This window comes from Crocodylus siamensis, chromosome 2 (genome assembly GCF_052110815.1).
Source record: "Crocodylus siamensis isolate JL-2025a chromosome 2, ASM5211081v1, whole genome shotgun sequence".
In the NCBI taxonomy this organism is placed as follows: domain Eukaryota; kingdom Metazoa; phylum Chordata; order Crocodylia; family Crocodylidae; genus Crocodylus; species Crocodylus siamensis.
Genome location: NC_143396.1, coordinates 174,509,707 through 174,531,090, shown reverse-complemented (window position 1 = coordinate 174,531,090; position 21,384 = coordinate 174,509,707).

Below are 21,384 nucleotides of genomic sequence, written 5' to 3'. Positions count from 1 at the left end.
AGCAGCTGAATCTGCAGGAGAATTGCCTCAGTGCTGGTGGTATTAGCATTTTGTAGCACTTCCACTCTGGTGGCATAATCCTGCCAGCAAATCTTGAGAATGGTTCAAAGGCAGTGCTGATAAAAGTACTTAAGGAGGTATACATGGCGATGATATAAGACCTATGACTCAGCACCGTACCATAGGGTGGAGATAGCAACAGCTCTGTACACGTTAACTTTGGTCTGTGCCCGTAGGCTGTGACTGTTCCAGACCTACTTGAAGAGTCTGCTGAAGGCACTACTGGCTTTTAAGAGTCTCTTATCTATCTCTTTGTCAGCCATGGCATCATACAAGATGACACTCCCCAGGTAGGTGAACTGCTTTACAGCAGTTAGCTCAGTTTCTTCAATAGTCATCTTTAGTGGCACATATGCTTAGTGTGGAGCTGGCTGATGAAAAACTTCAATTTTCCTCAGGCTGATGGTGAATCCAAAGAGTTGTGCTGCAGTAGCAAAACAAGTAGTCATGTGATGCAGATTGTGTTGGGTGTGGGCCACCAGGGCACAATCGCCTGCAAACAAAAGTTCCTGGGTGAGCTCTTGCGAAGTCTGTGTAGGCCTGCAACCATCTGAGGCTGAAGAGGTTTCCATATGCCCGGAAGCGGATGTAGACACTTTCCTTGCCTTCCCCAAGATTGTCTGATGCTTGCAGCATCATGGTGTAGAAAATGCTGAACAAAGCAGGGGCAAGTACACAGCTTTGCTTAACTCTGTTGGAGATCAGAAAAGGATCCAAGAGGCTGTTGTACTTGACTTGTCCATGCTGACTGTCATGAAGTTGCCTGACCTTGGATGGGCAGGAAGAAAGTACCTGAACATGCTTGAGCCTTCAGACCAGGTTCTAGCTGGTGAGAAGTTCTGAGGAGGTTCAGACAGAGTCTTACTTCATCAAACTGATTTTTCTATCCTTACATCCAACTACTCTATCTGTCTTACTGAAGGGAAAAAAAGTACTTGTTCCACTCCACAGAAGCTACTTATAGCAACATGTGTGGTGCTGGAGGGCTGTCAGCCTGACAGAACTGAGGGGCAGAGGGGGAAGCAGGGGCTCAAGATAAGAATAGTACATGAAATCTTAAATTTGACAGGCCTGTCAGGGAGGAAATTACAGCTTGGAGGAGGAAAAGTGGCTGTGTTTTGAATTTTCTGTAGTAAATATACAGTCTGGGGGTTTTGGTGGTGAGAAGGCAGTTCCACCAGGAATGTACAAGGCTTTTGTTTGGGGCATGCCTGCCACAGCTGTTTTCCATTATAAAAAAGCAAGGGAGGGACTTAGTGACAAGGGATCCTTGTGTATGGTGGCAGAGCACATGTCAAAGATACAGGAAGGTAGGCAATGAGGGGGGGATGGACTGGAGGACATTGGAAAGCACCTAAATGATACAAGCAGTGCTTAAATGTGTTTGGTACAGGGACCCTGTTTACCCTCATCGTCTTTCTCTCCCAGTGGAACAGCAAACTCCCAGCTTCACCTTGTCATGACTGTAAATGCATTTTCTAGCTGTTCCAGATTCAGATTAATTTCTTCAGTGTCTGGAGGTTATGTTGTGTTTTAAGAATGTCACTTGCTTCACAAATGCTATAAGTTTCTGCACTAGGCTGGCTTGCATGTCTGCTGTGGAACAGCACTCTTGCTGACGCATGCCCCTACACTACATTCCTGTGAAGGCTTCTGTGATGGCGGGGAGAGGTGAGGTGGGAAAGCTCAGCGAATGCATGCACCATCCACTGCTGCTCTTCATAGGGATATATCCTGCTTGATCATAGAAAAGTAGGGCTGGAAGGGACCTGAGACGGTCATCCAGTCCACGCCCCGATCAAGGCTGGATTAACCCAGACTAAACCATCCTAATCAAGTGTCTGTCTAACTTGCTCCTGAAAACTTCCAACAATGGAGATTCCACAGTTTCCCTATGTAGCCTGTTCCAATGGTTGGACACCCTTGTAGTCAGGAAGTTCCTCTGATCTCAAATTCCCAGGCTGAAGCTTAAGACCATTGCTCTTAGTCCTGTCCCGTACAGTCACAGAGAAAAATCCATCTCCATCTTCTCTCTAATCATGGCTTAAAAGCCAATTCCTATCAGACTTGCGATCATTTCCCTTTTAAGTTTCCAGGTGTCTTGGAGAGGTGAGAAGGGGAAGGGCTTTGTTGTCTCAAGAACCATTTGTCATAGTAGGGATCCTGGTTTTCTCTGATTCTAAAAAAAAAAAAAAATCCCTAATTTTTGGTTTTAAAAAAGTAATCCCAAATCCACATTTTCCACGAGTTAAATGAAACACAGCTATATATTAGTGGCATTTCATTTTAATCCTGGAAATATGTGGATTTGGGATTACTTTTTTAAAAGCGAAAATTGGGGATTTTTTAAAATCGGAAAAAAACCAGAATCCTGGGATAAGCTTAGTGCCACTTCTGAAGAGGGCTCGGGAACCTCTCACCACCAAAAACTGTGGCTCCATCACAATTATCCTCTGTACTCTAACATTCCTCTGGGTCCAGATATAATTGTCAACATCAGCATGAGCTAACTTGGTGCTGAACTCAGACTAGCTGTCAGTGTAGATAAAGAGAAATCAGGGTCAGTGTTGCATCAGGTAATGGTCTTGTATACAGGTGGAACAACTGATACCAACTTCCCGCCACAACACTGGTGAATATTTCTACCACAAATGCTATTCCACCTTAGAGTGACCATATGGGACAACATGAAATCTAGGGCACTGCTCCCCTCCTGCCTCAATATCCCCCCCGCTGCTGCAGGCAGAGGTAGGTGCGGGGCAGTGGTGGTATTACTATTTAAGCAGCTAAGGAGCCATTGGCCCATTAATGACCCATTGTTTTCTTCACAAGCATTAACAGTCCCCTTTTTAATGCTCATTCTATTACTCAGGCTAATCTATTAGGGCAAATTTGCTGTCTGCTAGGGCTTCCTATTTCACAGCTCCTGCTGCTCCACCTTGCCACCCTACACCTGGGACACTCGTTCAGTCACAATTGGCCTCCAAAATCTAGGACTGTCCTGGCCAATCCTGGACATCCTATGGTCACTTTAACTCTAGGGGAAGGTGGCACTAATAAGAGGAGCCAGAAATCGAGGACTCGGTGTAGGTCAATGGTCCCCAACCTGTGGCTTGCAGTTGGGAGTCTTTCCACTGTTACTAGATGCTGGTTCTGTCATTTTGCAAGGGCATTTGGAAGAGGTGGAAAGAGAAATTGGTTTTGCCTGGGATAAAATACGATCAGACTGGGAAGCAAGGAAGAAATGGTTGGGTCACCCATTGAGAGAGAGGTGCCAGGAAAGCCAAGTAGGAAAAAGGAGAGGACAAGCTTTCAACTAACATCAGGGAGAAATGGAGAAAGAGGTCATTAGAGGGAGAGAACAGAAAAAACACAGCACTCAAATGGACACAATGTGTGTTTTTTCCCCACATCATGATGTGAAATGGATCTGCCTGCACTTAGTTTCTTACAAGGAGCAAGTGCCCTGGTCAAGCTTTTCCTGATCACATGGGTAAAGTATTGGTAGTATGAATGGGTATCAACCCCTTGTAGTAGGAATCATGGGAAGTCTCCTCTCAGCACAGTTGGTAGGAGCACCTGAATCAATGCTCTAGCTCAGTGGTATCCAACTTCCAAGCCCACAGGAGCTGCACACTCCAGCTCTCAGGGGTGCACCAGGGCAAGCTATAGTCCCCTCCCCAGGCCACATACCCCATGGACACCACCCTCTGTTGCTGCACTATGCATCCATGACCCCCATACTGTGTGTCTACAACCCCCTCATGCACTGCGTGCCTGTGACCTGCCCCCCTGTCTGCCTGTGTCCCCTTGTGCGTTTGTGTGCTTGTGAAGCTCCACCACTGCACTGCATACCTGTGCCTCCTCTCTACCGCTACACCTTGCATCTGGACAGACACCTTCCTCTCCCAACTGCATTGCATACCTGAGTCCCCACTTCCTTGCTGTACCCTGTGATCCAGGCTCACCCTCTGCTTCCTGCACTGCCCCATGTTCTGGGACAAGGGAAGGCAGGAAAAGCCAGAGGAGGGAGGGGAAAACCAGAGGGTCTGGCTGCTGTTGCAGTTGGAGTAATGGGGTGGGGGAGACTAGTGACCAGGTGAGAGCCCAGGGGCCACAACTTAATCCCTGGTAGGCTGCATGCGGCTTGGAAGCCACCTAGTTGGACAGTCATATTTTAGCCTTTGCTACCTGATGTTATATTTCTGAGCGTGTCTGTTGTCTAGGCTATAGATATTTTTATTTGCTGCCTGCTTGGACACATTTTAAGTACTGAACAACCTCAGGATGAACAACTGTTATTGCATCAGTCACATATGGAAGCTCTTGGTAAACCAAGATTTAGTTACAGAAGAGTTTTGCAATGCTATTCTGATTCTTCCTCCAGCTGGTTTCTTGGGTAAGATGTTTTTGGGCCTGAGATCAGTGGCTCTTCTTGGTTTCTGCCAGTCCTTCAAAAAAGAACAGAGAAAGAGAGAGACAGAATAAACAAAAAGGCAGAGGAGGTTGAAAGCGTTAGTCTTTATATTACAGTAATAGGTAGAAGGAAATTTTCCATGGTCACAAAGCAGTATTAAAGCTAAGCATGAATAGAACCCAGGGCAGCACCCTACCTAATGGACCATGCTGGCTCTCCGATAATGCAGTCCTGGTAGCCAAGCTATCCAGTGCTTCTTATTTAATGTTTCCTTTTATACTTCAATTTCTTTATTCTGTATTTCTGATGCTAATCACTAACTGAAAGACATTTAGTATAAGACGAACATAACTTAGAGTCTGATATGAGAGCCTCAACCTTCCTTCCCTTCACAAGCAGGCTGTGGAAAGGCTCTTGTTCCATATCATCAGTGCTGCTCAGTAACAGTTGACTCAGGAGGCCAGAACTGGAAAGATGATTTTATTGTAATCAGTGGTAGTCATAAGCCTATCCCAAATGCAAATATTAGTTGAGTTTAATCAAGTCTGCCAGCAGGGATGATTGTGGTTCATGGATGGAATCTATCAATTCTTTCTCATTCTAATAGTGAGGAGCTCCACCCTAGTGTGGGTGATGATAATAGTTTCATAGTTTCTAGGGTCGGAAGGGACCTGAGCAGATCATCTAGTCTGACCCCCTGCCATGGCAGGAAAGAATACTACGGTCAAATGACCCCAGCAAGATGTTCATCTAACCTCCTCTTAAACACCCCCAGGGTAGGAGCCTGCACCACTTCTCTTGGAAGCTGGTTCCAGACCCTAGCCGCCCTGACTGTGAAGTAGCGCCTCCTGATATCTAACCTAAACCTACCCTCTGCCAGCTTGTGACCGTTATTCCTGGTCACTCCTGGCGGTGCTCGGGGGAACAGTGACTCTCCCAATGCCTGCTGATCCCCCCCCAACTAGTTTATAACAGGCCACAAAATCCCCCCTCAGTCTTCTCTTTTGGAGGCTGAACAGGTTCAGGTCACGTAGCCTGTCCTCATAGGGCCTGCCCTGTTGTCCCCTGATCATACGAGTGGCCCTCCTCTGGACCCTCTCCATGCTGTCGACATCCCTCTTGAAGTGTGGCGCCCAGAACTGGACGCAGTACTCCAGCTGCGGCCTGACCAGTGCCACATAGAGGGGGAGGATCACCTCTTTGGACCTGCTCGAGATGCATCTGTGGTTGGCCTTCCTAACTGCCTCCCCACACTGCCGGCCCATGTTCATCTTGGAGTCAATGATGAAAAAAGGAAGATCCTTTTCCGCCTCTGTGCTGACAAGAGGGGAGTTCCCCAACCTGTAGGTATGGTGCCGGTTATTCCTCCCCAGGTGCATCACTATGCACTTGTCTGTGTTGAAACCCATCCTATTCTCATCCGCCCACCCTTGTAACCTGTCCAGGTCTGATTGTAGCCTGTTGCACCCTTCCAGTGTGCCCACGTCCCCCCACATCTTAGTGTCATCAGCAAATTTGAACAGGGTGCTTTTTACCCCCTCATCCAAATCGCTGATGAAGTTGTTGAACAGTGCGGGCCCGAGGACCGAGCCCTGCGGAACCCCACTGCCCACGTCCTTCCAGGTTGAGAAGGACCTATCCACCACCACCCTCTGAGTGCGGCCCTCCAGCCAGTTGGCGACCCATTTGACTGTGTGGGTGTCTACACCACAGCCCCCCAGTTTCTTAATGAGAACGGGGTGAGACAGTGTCAAAAGCCTTCCGGAAGTCCAGGAAGATTATATCCACTGCTACCCCTGCATCTAATGATCTGGTGATCTGATCGTAAAAGGCCACCAGGTTGGTCTGACAGGACCTGCCGCTGATGAACCCGTGTTGGTTGCCCCTAAGCATGCAGTCCCCTGCTGGCCCCTCCTGGATGTGTGCCAGCATAATTTTCTCGAACAGCTTGCCTAGGATCGAGGTAAGACTAACCGGCCTATAGTTTCCTGGGTCCTCCTTCCTGCCTTTTTTGAAGATGGGGACCTCGTTGGCCCTCTTCCAGTCCTCTGGTACCTCACCAGAGCACCACGAGCGCTCGTAAAGCCGTGCCAGGGGACTTGCAATGACCTCGGCCAGTTCCTTTAGAACTCCAGGGTGGAGATCTTCCGGGCCGGCTGACTTGAATATGTCCAACCCCTCCAGAAGCTCCCTAACTAAATCCTTGCTAACCCATGGCCCAGGTGTGCCTCCCCTGGGGCCCCAGGGGGGCCCAGCAGGGAGGTGGCTGTTCTGGTCCCTACTTAGGAAGACGGAGGCAAAGAAATCATTAAACATGTTAGCTTTGCCGTCTGGTGTGACGACCAAGTTTCCCAATGCGTCCTGCAAGGGCCCCACATTACCCGGGACCTTCTTTTTACCCGCTATGTATTTAAAAAAGGACTTCTTATTGTCCTCAATCTGGGAAGCTAGTCCCAGTTCCATCTCTGCCTTGGCCTTCCTAACAACCCCCCTACAACCCCAAGCAACTACAGAATAGTCCTCCCTCGTGATGACCCCTTCTTTCCATTGGGTGTAAGCCTCCTTTTTAGCAAGGAGACATTCCTGGATGCTTTTGGTGAGCCATGGAGGCTTGTGTGCTCTCCTGCTCCCTTGTGTGCTCTCCTGGTCGTTGGGATTACCTTCCTTTGGGCTTGGAGGATCGTCTCCTTAAGGAGCGACCACTCTCCTTGGACACCTGGCTCCCCTCCCCCCCGGGACCTCAGCGCTTCTCCAAATACCCTCCTTAGCTCATTGAAGTTTGCCCTCCTAAAATCTAGGGCTGCTGCCTTACTGCATGCCTTTGCCACCTTGTGCTGGATGGTGAATTCCAGCAGGCGATGATTGCTGTCGCCCAGGTGGTCGAGCACCCGCAGCCCCCTCACCAGGTCATCACCCGTGGCCAGCACTAGGTCCAACAAGGCGTCTCCCCTGGTGGGGCTGTGCACCTCCTGGGTTAGATGGAGGTCCTGCACTCTGGCCAAGAGCCTACGTGAGTGTTCATACCTGGCTGACTGTTCTTCCCAGCAGACGTCTGGGAAGTTCAGGTCCCACATGACAACCACATCCTTAGCCTTCACTACCTCTGTGAGCTGACCCAAGAATTCCTGGTCAAGCTTTTCTCCCTGGTTGGGAGGACTGTAGTAGACCCTCACCGTTAAGTCTCTTTCCCCTCGACTGCCTTGTACTCTAACCCAAACCACCTCAGAGTGCCCCTCCCCTGACTCCTTGCTAATTGACGAGGATGTGTATTCCTCCTTAATTTAGAGTGCCACGCCCCCACCTCTCTTTCCTATCCTGTCCTTCCTGTACAGCCTATAGCCCTTGACATTCACCGCCCAATCACGCGTTGCATCCCACCATGTTTCCGTAGTCCCCACTATGTCCGGGCTGGTGTCAGCCAGCAGGAGGGTGAGTTCCTCCTGCTTGTTGCCCATACTACGAGTGTTTGTGTAGAGGCATTTGAGGCCTCCTGTGGATGTGTGTACTGACCCCCTAGTCCCAGCGTTACCCTGGCCCCTATCTCTTACCTGTTTATTCGCTTCGCTCATTGGTCTGGGTTGGGCTGTAGTTATGGGTGCTGTTTGGTCTGGCAGTCTGATGTTTCCTCTGCCCTCATCTTCCCCTTTCCCCGACGAGCCTAGTTTAAAGCCCACCGGAGGAGATCTGCCAACCTAGAAGAGAACACACGCTTACCTTTAGAGGAAAGGTGGAGCCCGTCCCATCCCAGCATGTCTCTCGTCGTGATGTGCCGGTCATGGCTGAGGAAGCCAAAGCCCTCTTCGAAGCACCATTCCTGCAGCCGCTGATGAACACCACTTTGACTCCAGCTCCGGTAGGCACATATTGGCTGACAGCAAAGTCCAGCATGTACCATCTTGAGCTGTGCTTTCACTGGAACCCTCAAGTAGGTTTGGACTGAGTCAGAACTAGGATAAGACACCTTCCAGGAAAACTGTGGGTGGAGCAAGAAAATGGGGCCAGATTCTCAACAGGTGTCTCCTTCTATTTAGACATTTTGGGGTGTGCCTGTACAAAAGCACAGAGGCTGCACTGATGTGCTGGATTTCCAGCACATCAAAGCAGCCACAATCAAGTCTGTGGGAGCATGACAATTGCTGTGCTCCAGCAGCCTCCTGTGTCTCATGTCTCAGTGTCTGCATGCTTAAAAATGGCAGTAGGGGCATTTGAACTGAAGTTTGTTAAATGAGCTTTAGTTCAAGTGCCCCCAGCACTGTTTTTAAGCATGGGAATGCTGATACAGGAGATGCAATGGTATGTTAATTAGAGCAGCACTCGGAGTGGCCCCTCAGCCCTGGAACATGTGTAAAAGTGCCCTTGGGCACAGACAAAAGTGCAGCTCCCTGCTGTAACTGGGAATGCTTTGCAGGCAGCGTTCTGAGTTACAAGGATCCGCTGGATCAAACAGAAGTTCACTGTTGGTTCCAGGGGGGAAGGGAATCTAGCTGCTGGCTGCAGCCTGCAGTCAGTTTGCCCTAGCAATGGTCCATCCTCCCCCCCGCCTGTCCCTGTTTTCAGAATGGGAAGCGGGGGGGAAAAGGGAGCAGAGGGAGCTCATTCTAGAGGTTCCCCAGGCAGCACTGGAAGGTTCGGGTGGGTGAATTAGAGCCCCCACCACCACCTCAGGGGGACTCCAGTACACCTGTCCCACCCTCCAGTGAGGGCTAGAAAACCCCCAGACTGAACTCCTTTTGCTCCCTTTCCCCCCTTCCAATTCTGAAAACAGCTTAGAGGCTGGCAGGCAGGCAGACACAAGTTACAGAAGACACTATGTTTTGAAACATCTTTTCAAACAATCAGCCATGTTTTAAGTGGTCTTCAGCTGTGTGCTTCTGTTTGATCATGGTTATAGACTGCTTTCTGTGGCTAGATATGGCAAAAATTGTCATTTGTCTGTGCCCTTTTTGAAATGTGGTGCAGCTCTCAGCATGCTGAGATCTTTTGAAAATCTAGCCATTTCTTTAAGTGCCTAAGCAACAGCTGATGCTTCTTAAAAATTCTGGTCCTAGTGATGATACTAAGCACCTTTGAACTTCTGGTTCTCTACCTGGAATCAGTTCTGCTCCATTGTTTTGTCCTGGTATTTGCAGGACATGTTTTAGATGAACCCTGAAAACAAAGTTCTGCTTCTGACTATTTGCTATCTTTTAAGATGTCATGATTCTCTTTGCAAAAGCAGGGAAGTTCATGTCTAGCTTTCTGCAGTTATAACTGGAGTAGTTTTTCTGCCCTGTTCCCTAAATAAGTCTTGCTGTGTTGTATTGCTGGTGCAGAATGGTTACCCTGTCCCACCTCAGAGGTAGCGCCAGCTAAGTGGCAGGACAGTTCTCAGTGAGGTCAAGACTGTTTGTACTCACCTATGCCAGAGTGAATTGTCCACAGCGTGTTAGATGCCTTGGGCTGTTTGGGGATGAATGAGACTGCATGAATTATTATGGTTATATAGTGAATGAATAAGAATTCACAGTGCAGATGGCAGAGAAATACGCACTTCAGAGCCAAGACTAGAATGTTTCCATAAGAAGATGACAGTGTGATAATGGGGACCAGGGGGCAGCTGAGTAACAGAGTGTGGTGCCAGGGCTCCCACAGAATGCCAGCCCCATGACAATGGCTCTTGCAAGGGTTCTGGCACTTGCTTCTTAAGGTGACATTTTGACACCAAGAGACTGGGCCAGGAACCGCTTTGGAGCCAAGGTCAATATTTAAGCAATGGCTGATGGGCAGAAACTGGCTTTGTAATTTCATGAGTTTATGGGAAAGCTGAGCACAAAGAACTTTGGCTTTTTTATTTCTGCAATAACAACCAAGTCAACTGCTCCAGAAGGCCTGTCCACCCCTACTCTTTTCCAGGGGTCTCAGAGCACTGCTATCCATCATTTAGATTGGACCTAAAAATAAACCAGAGAGATGGATTCCTTAGAAAGCAGGATTCCAGAGGCAGAGCTTGTGTGCAGATAGCCCTCAGACTGCAGTGCAAGATGAAGTCTGAGCCTTTTGATGGACAAAACACCAACTAGGAGAGCAGAAATGGAAGAGTTTATCAAGTACTCTGTGAGAGGATGAGGTGGTGTTTCAAGGAATTTCTGGATTCTGGAAGGAAGTCTTAGGAATCCTACTGCTACTTCTGTTCTGAGTGCTCCTCTCTTAGGCCAGGCCTGGAAACCAGTCCAAACCTACAAGAGAACAGAAGTTTGGCCTGCATAGACTGGTTTAAAAATGGTAGAACCTTGTCTAAGATAGACCTGGATTGATGTACACTCAAACTTAATCTATTTAGGTTTGACTGGTGCATCAAACTTCAGTACCAGTTCCCCTATCGATTCAAGTTAGATTGCTGTCTGACGTCATCCCAGGCTCCTTTCCAGCCTCCCCCACTAGCACAGGGAGGCACGCTAGCACTTGCCCCATGCTCAGCTGCTCTAGCAGAGAGCCAAGCGGACCCTGCTGCCAAGCTATCACAGAGCCAAGTCAGCACAGACCCTTTCCACAGCCCTGCCTCCTGCCTCTAGCCAGCTATCAGCTGCAGGCAGGCAGTGGGACTGGGGAAGGGAGGCATCTGTTCTTCCATGCATGAGCCCCTGGTACCTAGGTACCTGTGTCCTTGAGCCGTGTCCCTGCACCCTATCATGAAGCACCCCATGATGTATATGCAGACCTGACATGGAGCCCAGGAGAACCCCCGTGCTTGGGCGCAGCTCCATGGAGCCAGGCAAGGGCAAGCATGCCTCCCTCTGCTGCCACATATTTGCTGCAGGCAGGTAATGGGAGGTGTGCCCACCCATGCACAGCAGCTCAGTCAGGCTCCATGGGGCTTCACCTGACCACAGGGATTTTCCTGGGTTTTGTGTCAGGTCTGTGTGTACATTGTGGAGTGCTTCATGATGGGGTGCAGGGGCACAGCCCAGGGACATAGGTGCCTGGGCTCCTGCACAGGAAAATAGATGCCTTCCTTCTCCACTCCCACTGCCTGCCTGCAGCTGACAGATGCCTGTGGCTAACAGAGGATGCAGCAGGGGGTTGGAGACATGTTTGCTTGTGCCCACCAATCAGGGGTGGCCTGGGCACTCAGCTGTGCCCAGCAGTCTCTGGCAGTCCAGGGACCCCACCAGGCACACTGGGAGCCGTGCAAGAGCACCTCAATCTGCTGGCCCTGGCTAGTGTAGGCAGCCTGTATGCGCACTCCCCCCCTCCCAACACACAGCCAAAGGGTGAACATGTGTTCTGTTTGCTACTTATCTAACTTCACTTACAGAAAACCATGTAACTTGGATTGATGCCGCCTCAGGCTTTTTCAGTGTCTGTACCTAGCTTTAGTCTGCCTGGCGATAGCTCTTCTCACCTTCCCCTCTCGGGTCACTAAAGCAGCTTCTTATCCTCTGTTTAAGAACTGTAGCAGGTCTGGCTCCTGTTTATAAACTTGAATTCTGTGGAATGTGGCCACTCTGCTTTTCCTCTACAGCTCCCCAGAGACGGATGTTCCTATTCCAACTTCAGCCACTTCATGGATGAGAGGCAGACAGAGCTCCCCACACCTACTTTCTCCTATTTACTTAGTGATATCCCTTCGACCAGGCAGATGTACTATGTAGACTGGATTCTACAGTTCTTTGCTAGAGTTAAAGGTCAGAGCTCTGGGATTTAGCTATCATTTGCCTTCTACCAATGCCAAATTACACAGAAAAAGAGTAATATAGTTCAAGGAATCTTCCTCGATACCTCAGGCTAAGTGGACTCATGTCTGTATCTCTCCCTGTAGATCTAGAATGATCAGCCAGAAAGGTTTGGCATTTTCCAAATCCAAACAACTTAATACCCTGTACATTCCTAACCCCCATTAGCACTCCAGACTTGAATACTTGAGCTTTTTCCTAACGTGCCTTTCTGAGGCTGGCATTTTCAATTTGACATGGACAAACAGCTTCGAAGTTGCCATTTTCAAGTTGGTAAGAATTCTTAACTTCCCTTATGTCTTCCTTTTTCTGTTCCTGAGTTTATGGCACAGTCTCATTTTAAATTATGTATATTGCCTAGTATTGCAACATAACCATTGTTGGGGTAAGCTGGTAGCTGCATAGAGAGTATATCACAAAAATGTGTGTATCATTTAAGAGAAGTAGTAGAAGAAAGATGCAATTCATTTCAATTCAAAGGTTCAGTTCACTGCTGGTAGCACAGTGCCTGAAGGAGCTGCTAATGCCTGCCTCTGACATGCAGCTTTTCACCAGTACATCTCAATGTATTTATCAAATCTAAATTTTCCCATTTTACAGGTGGTAAAACTAACATGCAGAGGGGCGAAGTAACTTAGCCTGCTGGTTAGCTTTGGGCATCTGCACCGCTGGCAACAAAACAGTTTTCCCACATCCTATCCAATGCTGCAGGCACTAACCCACACTGCTTCTTATTTTACTGTTACCTATCTACCCATATCCCCATGGTGGAACATTGTGAGCTGGAACCTTCCTCATGGTTCCAAAAGCAGCAGGTAAGAAAGGTCTAGCTCAACCCCACCAAATGAGCTGTGACTTTCAGCCATCCTCTGAGTGGGCTTTCCAGCAGTGTCAGGAAATGATTCCTATAGAGTATCAAAGAGCTCCCCAGTGAGGCCAGTGTTTATGGATGTTCTGTGCACTTGTATGGGATTACGAGGGGCTATGTAAGGAGGCAGGTAGTGGGTGGATAAGTCTTGGAGATTTTTGTGGAGTACAGGATGACAGGCATGTCAGAATTCCACAACCCACTGGACTTTATATTGTCTTATCTGTGCAAGGAACAGTCTCCAGCCCCATAGACAGTAGGGGAGATAATATAGGAGAACCCTTACAGGTTCAGTGACTAAGGAAGAGATTTAAATGATGTGCTCATTAAATATGGTGCAAGGTAGAGTTCTGTTTTTTTCCACATAAGCTAATATCACTGGTGAAATTCTATTGCTTATAGCTGTGCTTTACAAGGCAATAGAAAGAAGAAATGGGAGTACAGAATTGCAAAACCATAAAATTAATGGGGAATAAAAAGGGTACAATTCCTGAAAATACTATCAAATCATTTTTTTCCTATTAGATTTTAATGCACTATATTTGAAGTTGTGTCCCTTGTCTAAATATTTTATTAATAATTTATTAATTTCCCGACTCGGTAATTTCCCAGCTCTGTTTATTCTGCTTTGTTAATCCTTGCACTTCACTCAACTTCATCAAAAACAGATAAACTAGACTGTTTCAGGGCTGGTAATTAAAACTGGTTTCACTTTTCAGTACTTGTGAAAAAAATAGTATAATGATGCAACATTTATGATGGAAATGTTGCAGGTGAATGTTGATATGTGTTAACAACATAAACACTTTCCATTAATTATAACAACCATGGACACATTTCCTCTTCTACTTTATAAAACCAAGACTCTTTTTATTTCCTAGATTTTTAACAGCATAATTATTCTTTTTTTTTATTGTACCTGATCATCATTTTACTCACCAAGTTTTTCCAAGCTGCCCAGCATTACAAGTCCATGCTGTGCATTGCCGTTATTGATTCCTCTTGATTTTTGTTTTTTAATGGAGTTTTTTCCAATAGGTCTTTAGCTTTTTTTCTTATATAGCAGGAGCCTGTGTCCTTGTTGGTGAGCTGAAGGCAATGTCCCCTTTTAGGACAAGTTGGAGCTTTGGGGAAGGCACTTAGTTTAATCATCTAATGGACTACATTTTCTAATTATTGCAGAAACCCAAACAACAATTAAGCATTTGTATGATGAACTGAATACAGGTTAATGTGGGTTACCTAGGATAGGGTCAGCTATTAGTTTGCAGAGAACTTTGCCAGAGGTGTAACAAATGTGGTTGGGCACCTGGGGGCAGCTACCACACACAGGCAGTGGTGACTTCTGGTTGCCATTGACGTGATCACATGGCAGCTGCCTCACTTGTTCCATCCTAGTTACACCACTGATCTTTATTCTCTCCAAAAGTGTAGCAAAAATTGGAACCTGAAATGTGACATTCCTCTACCAGACAGGAAAATGTGTCCAGGTAAGCCAGAAAATGGAGAGACGTGGGATGGAATTGTTGTGGCCCAGTGAAACCTGATAGAATACTGTTAGGGAGAAGTTTCTCTCAGGGAGGATGGAAGCTTGCTGTCAAATACAGAGGCAAAACCTCTGATGGGAACCTATGTCAGAGAAGATCAACAGAGCAAGGTTCAGTGTGAAATTTCAAGAGGTGAGTGCAGTCCAATGGTACACACCAGGAAACAATGCTACTGAGGATGCAAAACAAGACTTTTACATCAAATGAAAGTAAGCAATTTAATGTAGCAACATACCAACAGGAGATGGGCTAATAATAATAGGAGAGGTCATTACTAAAATAAAAAAGATGCAAATTCTACTGAAACCACCTATGAACTCTTTGGCATAATTTTGGAAGAAGATGTTCCCTGTGAGTGGAGGGAAATATCTCTTAGTTAAACTCCTGAAACCAGAAATCTTTCACAGTATAAAAACTGGAAGAGGATCGTGCTCCTCTCTAGACCAAGCAAATTTCTGGAAAGAATAATCTTAGGAAATATAGGAGATGTATTAGTTATATTGCTACATTGAGAATGAACATAGAACAGAGTATCAAGTAGTGATTGACACTGTGGGCGCATCTACATGAGTTGCATTAATGTACCTTAGCCTAAGTTACTGTGCAGTACAGGAGCATGTCTACATGTGCACACCTTTACTACACAGTAATTTAAGCTTATCTCAACCAAATTTGATACCTGCAGGTATCAAATTTAGTCGTGATTAGTTAATGTGCTGTAATGTATGTATATGTAGATGTGACCCAGCACTAACTTTAGTGTCAGGTCTGCCCAGCCACTAGGGGGCCAGCCTGAGTCCAGCCCCAGGACTCCTGGCTGCCTACCTCTCCTACTCCAGGGCTGGGCTGCTCTCTGTTGGCTTCTAGTTGCAGGATATAAAAGCCAGCAGCCCTTTTTATGCCTTGGGGCACACAAACCAGGGAGCCTGAGGGAAACTGTTATCCAGGACCCCAGCAGGCCCCATGTGTTCCCCTGGACAGGCCACAGGCTGCCTCTGTTCCCTCTACAGAGTTGCTACTTGGCCATAGGTAAGTGTTGCAAGGGGCTGTAGCTTGCTGCATCCCCTGCCCAGCCCTGATATCCCCCCCAGAGCTGCTAGCTGGCTGTCTTGGACAGCAGGGCCAGTACCTGCTTCCTGCTGCTGTTCACCCCCAGCAGTGGTTCTTTGTAGGTGCTGTGGTGAAGTGCCTCTGCCACACGGCTCCCAGTCTCTGTCTGTGCCCCGGTGCTGAGCACTCTTGAGCTCAGCATAATAAATTAAGAGGCTGTGACTTAGATTACACAGTCCAGTGGGTGGCAAATTGGCTTGGGGGGGTCACACCCAGAGAGTGGTAGTAGACAGGTCAGTATCGACCTGGAAGGATGTAGGGTAGTGGGGTCCCGCAGGGTTCGGTCCTTGGATCTGTACTCTTCAATGTCTTCATCAGTGACTTTGATGTGGGTGTAAAATGTACTCTGTCCAAGTCTGCGGATGATACTAAATTGTGGGGTGAAGTGAACATTCCAGAGGGTGGGAACGATTGCAGGCAGATCCGGACAGGTTGGAAAAGTGGGCAGAACACAATAGCATGCAGTACAACAAAGACAAATGCAGGGTGCTGCACCTAGAGCGTAAAAATATCCAGCACACCTGCTTACTGGGAAATGACCCTCTCAGCAGCACAGAAGCAGAAAGGGATCTCAGAGTCATAGTGGACTCCAAGATGAACATGAGTCGTCAGCGTGACGAAATCATAAGCAAAGCTAATCACACTTTATCATGCATCAGCAGATGCATGACAAGTAGATCCAAGGAGGTGATACTTCCCTTCTACACGGCATTGGTCAGACTGCAGTTGGAGTACTGTATCCAGTTCTGGGCACCGTACTTCAAGAAGGATGTGGATAACTTCGAGAGGGTCCAGAGGAGGGTCACTCGTATGGCTAAGGATTTGCAGGCCAAGCCCTAAGAGGAGAGACTAAGGGACCTGGACTTCTTCAGCCTTCACAAGGCTGAGAGGTGATCTTGTGGCCACCTGCAAATTCATTAGGGGGGCACAGCAAGGAATCAGATGCTCTGTTCACCAAGGCGCCTCTTGGGATAACAAGGAACAATGGTCACAAACTGACAGAGAGCAGATTTAGGCTAGACATCAAGAAAAACTTATTCATGGTAAGGGTGTTCAGAATTTGGCTTAGGGATTGCACCCAGAGAGAGGTGGTGGATAAGGCACTTTTGGCCTGGAAGGAGGTGGGCAGTGGTGTCCCGCAGGGTTTTGTCCTTGGACTGATGTTATTTAATATCTTCATTAGTGATTTGGATGGGGGTGTGGAGAGCACCCTGTCCAAGCTCATAGATGACACCAAGTTATGAGGCAAAGTTAACACACTGGAGGGCAGGGAGCAGATATAGGCCAATCTGGGGCAGGTTGGATCAATGGGCAGAACGAAACAGGATGCAGTTCAACAAAGATAAATGCACCCAGGGAGGAGGAATCCCCAGCACATCTGCAGGTTGGGGGATGACCTGCTCAGCAGCTGAGAGGGATCTTGGAGTCATAGTTGACTCCAAGATGAACATGGGTCGGCAGAGTAATGAAGCCATTAACAAAGTCAATTGCACCTTACCATGCATTAGCAGATGCATGACCAACAGATCAAGGGAGGTGATGCTCCCCCTCTATGTGGCATTGTTCTGGCTTCAGTTGGAGTACTATGTCCAGTTTTGGATGCCACACTTCAAGAGGGATGCAGAGAATCTGGAGAGTGTTCAGATGGGGGCCACTAGTATGATTAGTGGCCTTCGTGCAAGACCCTACGAGGACCACAAGCCCTCGCCCCACCCTGACCATTCCAGTGACATGGGCCTTCAGCTCCCCACCCCATCCTTCTTCCCAGGTGCTGCATCCACTGGCAGCTCAGGAAGCCCTGGCCAGTGGCTGCCTTGCCCTTGCCACAGCCCCAGAGCCCACCACGAGGAGCCGCTGGCCATGACACTGCCGGCTGCCCCCAGTGCGAGCCTCTCCCTAGGAGGACAGGGTGGAGCCTGGCTAGGCACCAGCCCAATGCACACTGTGGGCCGTGGACAGCAGGTGCAGCTGGATGCCGTCACCAAAACAGGCCTGCACCACCCTGCACCAGACCCCTGCCTGGTCCTAGGAGGGAGGAGGATGTTGGGTGTCTCCTAGACCCCCTGGTCTGGCCCCCACCACAAATCAGCCACCATGTGCCTGGGCCCAGACCCACCACTCTCCCCTGTACCATGCAGCTAGAGACCTGGCTGTGCATGAGGCTGCCACCCGCTGGGGTTGCCACAGCCCCTGGACCCACAGGGGAACATCCAGGGGCTGGGGTGCTGGGCACCTGCCCCAGGGCTCTGTCCCTTAGCACCCCCTGCCCCACAGCCCCCCACTCTGCACTTGAAGACCCAAAATATTGTATATAGTTTCCCATCTGTATGTGGCTTCTTACCTGTAAACAGGTTTTTTATTGGTGGGTGGGCATGGATAGTGGAGAGGGGAGGGGATTGGGGTGGGCATTGTGAGGGTAATAATGTTTTTTTGTTTCACCTATATGCATGTTTTGAGAGTGGTGCTGGGGTTGGGCAGGGCGTAGGGGTGTGTGGGTAGAGGGGCAGGCAGGCTGGAGAGGGGAAAACAGGAGGAGGGGGTTGGCCAAGGCCTCCCACAGCTGGTGCCCTGGCCCACACTTTATGGAAATGTGAAGGTCCTCCCTAGTTTGCTCCTGCAGCCATATGGCTGAGGGCAGGTGAAACTTGGGGGCTGGGCCTGCATGTAGGATGCTGCCAAAAGACTTTGGAAATATCTGAACCCCCTGGTGGGGGTGGAGGATGTTTGCCAGTTGTAGAGCCACTTATGGTTCTGGACTGACTTATGGATTTGGACTTGATTTGGGTTGGAACATGAAACGTTTCTTTAAAAAAAAAAAAAAGTCTCCCCCTGGTCCTGCATCCCGCCTCCCCTCCTGTGTTCACCCAGCCACACAGGGCTTGTAGCAGGGTCTCCTCACAGGCAGCTCCTCTATTGTGCCTGCCCTGGCAGGGCTCCAACCGGGATGAGAGGGAGAGAGGATGCACTGCTTCTCTCCAGTGCAGCCTCTCACTGCTGCCTCTGCAGGGCTCTGACAGGGGCTCTCTGAGGCACAGTAGTGGTGAGGTCCTTTCCCTGACCTCCAGCAACTTGACACTGTTAGTAAGTATTTCTAAGAACATAGCACATACTCCTTCTTTTGGACACTTATGGGTGAAGATACAAAGAGACCAGTACAAACCAAAAGTCCTGTCATCCTCATCTGGAAGCTTCTCATGGGGATGTGGTAGTAAATCATCCCCATAGATGCATATAGTTAAATGGATGCTATCAAAGATAAATCTGATCCAAAACCCACTTTTGGGTGAAAATAAATTGTTAGAGAACCAAAATCCAATAGAAATGTTGTCATGATTTTGTCTTACTTTAGTGAAAACAGCTGTAAGAAAAATGGAACCTAAAAATCAATTTGGCTAAGGAAGCTGAGACTTCAGTCTTTCTACTAAACTGTGTTTGTTTTATTTATTTCATCCTACCATGCCCCTCTGCCTGTTTCATCCACTTATATCTACTCTGATACCTACACCAGGTCTAGCCTAGGAAAGATTTCTCCAGTATAGCTCTATTGCCAAGCCTTCCTAGTATAGATGCAGTTGATAACAATGATGGTGCTTTTGTTGATATAGCTTGTATCAGCTGGAGGAATGAAATAAGCCACACCAGCATTAAAGCTCTCTTTTTGGAAATATAATTGTATCTGTACTGGAAATATTTCCCAGTCTGCTAGTGTTTCAAAATAAAATCTCACTCCTAGCTGACACTGCTAGACTGGAAAAAAAGTTTCTAGTGTAGACTGGGCCTTCAGCTGTTGTAAGCAGGAATTTAACTCATTGTGAATTGTGAAGATCCCTAAAGCAAAGGCTTTTTTTCTTGCCTCTACAACTCTTAGTCCAATCAGACCCTGATTCATGATTGGGAACACTAAAACAGAAGAATCATATGAGCAAAAGTGATCCTATCTGTTTGTGTTTCTTCTTTTCCAATAGAAGTAGCAGCAAAAGATGCTGTTTATTAAAGAAGCATAAGTTATTTATTCACTTCCATAATTGAAGGTACTTATTTAACAACTGGGTGAAAGCACAGGAGCTGCATGTTGACTATTAGTTTGTAACTTGAAGCAATGATGTAACTAGTGATGCTCACCAATGCTGCCATCTTCAGGAGACTATTTTCTACTGCATAAGGCTAGCCATGTTTCATACTGTTGCATCACCTTACAAATTATTTCATTTGCTAGGCAAAAAAAATCTTATTTCCATCTGATATGTAGCACAGATTATGCAACAATGGGGTTATCATAAATATCTCTCTGCTTTTAAAGTGTTGGCCCTTGGCTTCTTTGAAATATCACTAAATGTAGCACATGCCCTTGGATGTGTAGCTCTGTAAAATTACAGAGAAAATACTGTGGGCAATGTTTCTACTGAACTTTCCATTTTTAAATGTCCATCCATGCCGATCTAGACATGTCCTCTGAAACAGGCCCCTCCTGGCATGTAACAGGATTATACAATATAAATGGTAAGAACTCTCCAAATACTATAAATAGGCCAATGGCAGGTGTAGGGTTATGTGGTCAGGATCGGTTTCAGCAGCCATTGCTTGGATCTCCAAGCAATCATGACACTAAGCCTTACATAATGAGCTTCTTACTGGATGCAAGAATGGCTTCTATCTCGATAGAACACAGCAAATTCTGCTAAGTACTTCAGTGCCTGCAAGTTATGACACTACTCCAAGTTCCAACATTCATCGTAAGTGATGCTCAAAGGTGAGTGACACCTTCCTATTGCTGAAAATGTCAAAGAAATCACTTTAGTCTGTGCCCTTCTCCAGACAAATTAGGGCATTGGGTGTAGCTGAGTTGCTTGCAGACACTATTACTGCAATTTCTTATTTTTGTGTCAAGCCAGTCCCCTGGATTGATGATAGATGTAACATGGGTGAGAGACTTAACCTTATGTGGGTAAGGGAACATGAGAATCAGTGACACAGCAGCAGTAGTAGGCAATTACATTTTGTTATGTCTTATCTTTAAAAACAAGGGATCACTAAAAAAGAATTACGCTGTTAGGAAGGCTTGGCAATTCCCTGTTTGGCTGAGTGGCTCATAGGTACCACCAAAATAACTCCCTCCAGGAAGTGTGAATCTAGACACATCTCCAACACAGACATAGAAAGTGAGCTGTTTGGTTACTGATCTATGATTGAGAATTCTGGACTCATTCTGGATTAATTCTGGACTCTGGACATACACACATAGAGGTGTGTATAGACTTATATATAGGGGGGTGTATGTGTGTGTATTAAATACACACACACACGCACACATTTCCTAGATATATGTATTGATGTGTGTATGTGCCTATATATAGGCATGTGTATGTATATAACTATAATATATACACCTATGTATAGGTATAGATGTGTGCGTACGTATATACACTTGTGACTATAACATATATATGTATACATGCATACACACAAGGATATTTTAGAAACTAATGGCAATTTTTAAATAAAACCATTTTATATACAATGATCATTTACTGGCCATAGAATCATAGAAGTAGGGTCAGAAGGGACCTTATGGTTCTTCAAGTCCGAACCCCTGCCTGGGCAGGAGAAAAAACTGGGCTCAAATGACTCCAGCCAGGTAGGCATCAAGCCTCTTCTTAAAGACCCCCAGGG